The sequence below is a fragment of the Ranitomeya variabilis genome, chromosome 6, assembly GCF_051348905.1.
Source record: "Ranitomeya variabilis isolate aRanVar5 chromosome 6, aRanVar5.hap1, whole genome shotgun sequence".
In the NCBI taxonomy this organism is placed as follows: Eukaryota; Metazoa; Chordata; class Amphibia; order Anura; family Dendrobatidae; genus Ranitomeya; species Ranitomeya variabilis.
In genome coordinates this window covers 158,364,613-158,371,454 of record NC_135237.1, presented here as the reverse complement: position 1 = coordinate 158,371,454, position 6,842 = coordinate 158,364,613, and the positions used below count along the sequence as shown (strand labels likewise).

Sequence of the window (6,842 nt, the reverse complement as noted above, 5' to 3'; positions counted from 1 at the left end):
TATCGGGACTCAGCGCCCCGGTATATCGGGACTCAGCGCGCCGGTATATCGGGCCTCAGCGCGCCGGTGTATCGGGACTCAGCGCGCCGGTGTATCGGGACTCAGCGCGCCGGTGTATCGGGACTCAGCGCGCCGGTGTATCGGGACTCAGCGCGCCGGTGTATCGGGAGTCAGCGCGCCGGTATATCGGGACGGTAGAGGCTAAATCCAAGTCGGCTAAAGGACCTCTGCCCATGTGACCGGAAGGGGCGGCGCCTCTTCCTCCATAGAACAGACAGGGCACACAGGAGGAAGCTGTGGATGTCATGGCGGGATTTCGTGCAGGATTTGGTTTTGGAGTGTTTTGTGCAGGATTTGCCTCTTCCTCCATAGAGCAGAGCAGACAGGAGGAGGCTGTGTGTCATGGCTGGATTTCGAGGATGTTTGTGCAAGATTTGGGGTATTATGGGGGTCATTCTCCAAAGTCATAGATCAGGTAAGCGGGAGTCTGCCTGGGGAGAATGGGGTGATGTTGCTTGCATGGGTCTGCCTGGAGAGAATGGGGTGGTGATGCTTGCATGGGGGGGTGGTGATGCTTGCATGGGGCTGCCTGTAGAGAATGGGGTGATGTTGCTTGCATGGGTCTGCCTGGGGAGAATGGGGTGGTGTTGCTTGCATGGGGCTGCTGGGGAGAATGGGGTGGTGATGCTTGCATGGGGGGGTGGTGATGCTTGCATGGGGCTGCCTGTAGAGAATGGGGTGATGTTGCTTGCATGGGTCTGCCTGGGGAGAATGGGGTGGTGTTGCTTGCATAGGGCTGCTGGGGAGAATGGGGTGGTGGTGATTGCATGGGGCTGCCTGGGGAGAATGGGGGGATGTTGCTTGCATGGGGCTGCCTGGGGAGAATGGGGGTATGTTGCTTGCATGGGGCTGCCTGGGGGAGAATGGGGTGGTGTTGCTTGCATGGGTCTGTGTGGGGAGAATGGGGTGGTGTTGCTTGCATGGGTCTGTCTGGGGAGAATGGGGTGGTGGTGTTGCTTGCATGGGGCTGCTGGGGAGAATGGGGTGGTGTTGCTTGCATGGGGCTGCTGGGGAGAATGGGGTGGTGTTGCTTGCATGGGGCTGCTGGGGAGAATGGGGTGGTGATGATTGCATGGGGCTGCCTGGAGAGAATGGGGTGATGTTGTTTGCATGGGTCTGCCTGGGGAGAATGGGGTGGTGTTGCTTGCATGGGGCTGCTGGGGAGAATGGAGTGGTGTTGCTTGCATGGGGCTGCTGGGGAGAATGGAGTGGTGTTGCTTGCATGAGGCTGCTGGGGAGAATGGGGTGGTGGTGTTGCTTGCATGGGGCTGCTGGGGAGAATGGGGTGGTGGTGTTGCTTGCATGGGGCTGCTGGGGAGAATGGGGTGGTGGTGTTGCTTGCATGGGGCTGCTGGGGAGAATGGGGTGGTGATGCTTGCATGGGGCTGCCTGGAGAGAATGGGGTGATGTTGTTTGCATGGGTCTGCCTGGGGAGAATGGGGTGGTGTTGCTTGCATGGGGCTGCTGGGGAGAATGGAGTGGTGTTGCTTGCATGGGGCTGCTGGGGAGAATGGAGTGGTGTTGCTTGCATGAGGCTGCTGGGGAGAATGGGGTGGTGGTGTTGCTTGCATGGGGCTGCTGGGGAGAATGGGGTGGTGGTGTTGCTTGCATGGGGCTGCTGGGGAGAATGGGGTGGTGGTGTTGCTTGCATGGGGCTGCTGGGGAGAATGGGGTGGTGGTGTTGCTTGCATGGGGCTGCTGGGGAGAATGGGGTGGTGGTGTTGCTTGCATGGGGCTGCTGGGGAGAATGGGGTGGTGGTGTTGCTTGCATGGGGCTGCTGGGGAGAATGGGGTGGTGGTGTTGCTTGCATGGGGCTGCTGGGGAGAATGGGGTGGTGGTGTTGCTTGCATGGGGCTGCTGGGGAGAATGGGGTGGTGGTGTTGCTTGCATGGGGCTGCCTGGGGAGAATGGGGTGGTGGTGTTGCTTGCATGGGGCTGCCTGGGGAGAATGGGGTGGTGGTGTTGCTTGCATGGGGCTGCCTGGGGAGAATGGGGTGGTGGTGTTGCTTGCATGGGGCTGCCTGGGGAGAATGGGGTGGTGGTGTTGCTTGCATGGGGCTGCCTGGGGAGAATGGGGTGGTGATGCTTGCATGGGGCTGCCTGGGGAGAATGGGGTGGTGATGCTTGCATGGGGCTGCCTGGGGAGAATGGGGTGGTGTTGCTTGCATAGGGCTGCCTGGGGAGAATGGGGTGATGATGCTTGCATGGGGCTGCCTGGGGAGATGTTGTTTGCATGGGACTGCGTGCTGGAGGGGCCTGCCTGGGGAAGGGTGACTGCATGCTGGGGGTCTCAGTGGGAAGGGGGTCATGTTTCTTGCTAGCTGGGCTGGGTGTCTGTTGTGAAGGGGGGCTGCAGGTCTCTGGGGAAGAGAGGCTGTGTGCTGGAGTCTGTTGGGAAGGGGGTCATGTTGCCTGCGTGGGGGATCTGCGTGCAGGGGGGTCTACCTGTAGAATGGGGCTGATGTTACTCGCATGGGTCTGTGTGGTGTGGGGGGCTGATGTCACGTGCTCTGCAGGTCAGTGTGTGTGATGTCACTTGCGGTGGGGTGTGCAGGGAAGTATAGTGCTACGTGTGTGGGGGCGAACAGGGGAGGGGATGAATGATGATGGAGATCTGAGGGATTTATATTACTTGGCATGAGAGTCTCTGCCTGATGGTGAGGGGTCGGTCCTGTTAATAATATTAATATTATTGGGGACACCTGCTGTCAGGTTGATGACTGACCTATGACCTCTGGGAGCGAAACAGCTTTACAACAATGTCTCCAGATCCCTGGCTTTATCCTCCCCTCGCACGCTGTGCTGGTCAGTATTAGCCCGGTGGCCACTGGTGTCAGCCACTACTTGTATCCAGTTTTCTGCATGATTTTTTTTTCTGTTTTATTCTAGGTATTCTGACTTTTCCCCATCCTGTGCCCCCCAGAGCAGTGACCTCCCTGCAGATGTCATTACATCACTGGACTTCTTTTCACCAAGTGGAATGGCGGTGCCCCCGCAATCCATGTGAGGACCCAAAGGGATGACACTGTGTGCATCTGATAATGTCAGATAGATGAGTATAATTACTTAAAAAAAAAAAAAAAAAAATCCCTTTTTCTCGATTTGCTCTCCCCCGCTCTCCCTCTGTCTCCCCCGCTCTCCCTCTGTCTCCCCCGCTCTCCCTCTGTCTCCCCCGCTCTCCCTCTGTCTCCCCCGCTCTCCCTCTGTCTCCCCCGCTCTCCCTCTGTCTCCCCCGCTCTCCCTCTGTCTCCCCCGCTCTCCCTCTGTCTCCCCCGCTCTCCCTCTGTCTCCCCCGCTCTCCCTCTGTCTCCCCCGCTCTCCCTCTGTCTCCCCCGCTCTCCCTCTGTCTCCCCCGCTCTCCCTCTGTCTCCCCCGCTCTCCCTCTGTCTCCCCCGCTCTCCCTCTGTCTCCCCCGCTCTCCCTCTGTCTCCCCCGCTCTCCCTCTGTCTCCCCCGCTCTCCCTCTGTCTCCCCCGCTCTCCCTCTGTCTCCCCCCCAAAATCGATGGTAAGCTAAGCACACCAGCGTCAGGGGCTTATCTACAGCATTCTGTAATGCATTCTGTAATGCTGTAGTTAAGCCTCCAATGTATCCTAAAAGATGAGAAAAAGAGGTTATATTATACTCACGCTGGCGGTCCGATCCAAGTCGCGGTCCGGTCCTGGGCCTCCCATCTTGATAGGATGACTTCCTCTTCTTGTCTTCACGCTGCGGTGCGCAGGCGCCGGGAAAGGTCAAAGAGGCCTGCACACTGCAGTACTTTGTGCTGGAGCCGCAGCGTGAAGACACGAAGAGGATGTCATCTGATGAAGATAGGAGGCTCCAGACTGCGATGCCCATCGGACAGGACTGGGACTGTCCCTGGGTGAGTATAATCTAACCTCTTTTTCTCATTTTTTAGGATACATCGGGGGCTTATCTACAGCATTACAGAATGCATTACAGAATGCTGTAGATAAGCCCCTGATGCTGGTGGGCTTAGCTCGCCCTCGATTTTGGGGGTGACAGGTTGCCTTTAAGCACCACAATACAATTTTTGCAGCTAAAGCACAGTGGACTTTGGTAAAAAATGTGTTTTTCTTTTTTGTTATTAATCTGTCTTTAATGTTTAATTCATTGTTTTGATTTCTAAAACTCTTTATTATTGATTTGTATGTATGCATACTTATATATTTCTCTTTTTTATTTCTAACTATTCGTCTTGTAATAAACTTGTTTGACAGCTATGAGTTGAAATTTCATTTCCTTGCGGATTTACATTCTATGGGATAATGGGGAAGAGACAAAAGGTCGGGGGTGCAGTAGCTCTGGTGGTGGTGAGGCGGCAGAATGGTTATTGCAGGCTGTAGGCTTTCCTGAAGAGATGAGTTTTCAGGTTCCGTCTGAAGGATCCAAGGGTGGCGGATAATCGGACGTGTTGAGACGTGGAATTCGAGAGGATGAGGGATATTGGGGAGAAATCTTGGAGGCGGTTGTGTGAGGAATAAAGCCCCCGTCTCACTAAGCGAGATCGCTGCTGAGTCACAAGTTTTGTGACGCAACAGCGACCTCGGTAGCGATCTCGCTATGTGTGACACGTAGCAGCGACCAGGCCCCTGCTGTGAGATCGCTGGTCGTGTCGGAATGGCCTGGACCTTTTTTTGATCGTTGAGGTCCCGCTGGGTAGCACACATCGCTGTGTTTGACACCTTACCAACGACCTCGTTGACGACTCAGACACTGAATCGTCATAATAGCTCCCATGTGACATCATTGTACAGGTCGCTACAGGTCGCTGGTGAGATGTCAAACAGTGAGATCGCAGCTGCGATTGTGTAAGATCTCACTGTTTGACATCTCACCAGCGACCACATAGCGACGCAGCAACGATCCCTGACAGGTCGTATCGTTGTCAGGATCGCTTTAGCGTCGCTAGGTGTGACGGGGCCTTAAGTGTGGAGGAGAGTAGGAGGTCTTGGGAGGATCGGAGATTACGTGAGGGAAGATATTGGGAGATTAGTTCAGAGATATAGGGAGGGGGACAGGTTGTGGATGGCTTTGTAGATCAGTGTTAGTAGTTTGAACTGGATTCGTTGTGGAATTGGGAGCCAGTGGAGGGATTTGCAGAGGGGAGAAACAGGAGTAGCGAGGAAAGAGGTGGATTAGACGGGCAGCAGAGTTGAGGACAGACTGGAGTGGTGCAAGAGTTAGCGGGGAGGCCACAGAGGAGGATGTTGCAGTAGTCGAGGCGAGAGATGATGAGGGCATGCACAAGCATTTTAGTAGATTGAGGGCAGAGGAAGGGACGGATTATGGCAATATGTTTGAGTTGGAGGCGACAGGAGGTGGCAAGAGTTTGGACGTGCGGTTTGATGGACAGGGCAGAGTCGAGAGTTACCACGGGCAGCGTATTTCAGGTGTGGGAGAGAGCGTGATGCCGCTTACCATAATAGATAGATCAGGTAGGGGGGATACGCGAGATGGAGGAAAGATGATGAGTTCGGTATTGTCTACATTGAGTTTTAGGAAGTGAGGTGATGAAGGAGGATATGGCTGCTAGACACTTCGGGATTCTGGACAGCAGAGAGGTGACATCTGGGCCAGAGAGGTAGATCTGAGTGTCATCAGCATACAGGTGATACTGGAAGCCATGGGACTTTATGAGTTATCCTAGGCCAAGGGTATAGATGGAAAAAAGTAGGGGCCCCAGGACAGAGCCTTGAGGGACTCCAACAGAGAGAGGGCGGAATGAGCCAATACAGTCTGCTGTGCCTGCGCAACGACCGCAGAGTTGCCCTGATCTTCCCTACTGATTACCGGGTGGCCACCCTGCTGGATCCCTGCTGCAAAGACAAAGTACCATTATTTGTTCCGTCACTGGAGCGGGATGGCAAAATGTGTGAATAAAAGCACATGCTGGTAGAGGCACTACTGACGGCGTTCCCACCTGACAGAAGAAACACAACGCAGAGGAGGAGGAAGTCGCCAACGCAGCTGTGGCACCACCTCAGAAGGGAGGGTTAACATGGCTAAAATGTGAAAAAAAATTCATCAGCATGACACAGCATCCAGAAACACCATCTGATACGGTCTATACAACCAGGTGCCAGCGTTATAACAACATGGTGGAAGAGTACATGTCCACACGTCTGCATGTACTAAGTGATGGGTCTGCCCATTTAACTTCTTGGTTTCCAAACTGGACACATGGCCTAGGCTTGTACTTTTTGACTTGGAAGTGCCGGCATGCCCCGTGGCAAGTGTAATGTTGGAACATGTGTTTATCACAGCAGGGGATATAGTCACACATAGGCGCATCCACCTGTCCAAAGCCAACATGGGCACTCTCGCATTCATTAAAAGAAACCAGGAGTGGAGTCCACAGGACTTGTCTTTGCCTTTGGCAAACCAGACAAAGGTACCATCTGCACCCAGACATTGTTATATTTTATTTGCCATTTGTTTTATTTTGGGGCCTTACCAAAAAGGAAGAGAAATAAAATCCACAAAAATAATGTTGGATACCATCAGGCCTGCCTCTTCCACCTCCACTGCAATGTCCACCTACACCACCTCCTCCACTAGGACATCCGACTACTGTATCTACATTGTTCTTTTTTATTTTATTTTATACTATGTTCTTTTAAATGCTGTCCCTAAAAAAAAAAAAAAAAAAAAAATTAATAAGAAACCCTCCAAAAAACTGTTGGATACCTCATCCCCTGCCTCTTCCACCTTCATCGCCACATTCGCCTCAAGCTCATCCACCTACTACACCTCCTCCTACATTTGGACCTATGCCT

At 53.7% G+C, this 6,842-nt stretch overlaps 1 long non-coding RNA gene across 2 annotated transcripts; it reads left to right on the top strand.

Annotated features, from left to right (window-relative positions):
* Window positions 1–208: 208 nt before the first annotated feature.
* Window positions 209–4,286, top strand: LOC143783522 (uncharacterized). 2 transcript variants are annotated; one of them, XR_013217229.1, is made up of 2 exons: window positions 209–475; window positions 2,951–4,286. It is a non-coding gene; the product is annotated as an uncharacterized LOC143783522 (long non-coding RNA). The 2 variants fall into 2 exon arrangements; XR_013217228.1 differs by having other exon boundaries at window positions 2,774–4,286.
* The last annotated feature ends 2,556 nt before the right edge of the window (window positions 4,287–6,842 follow it).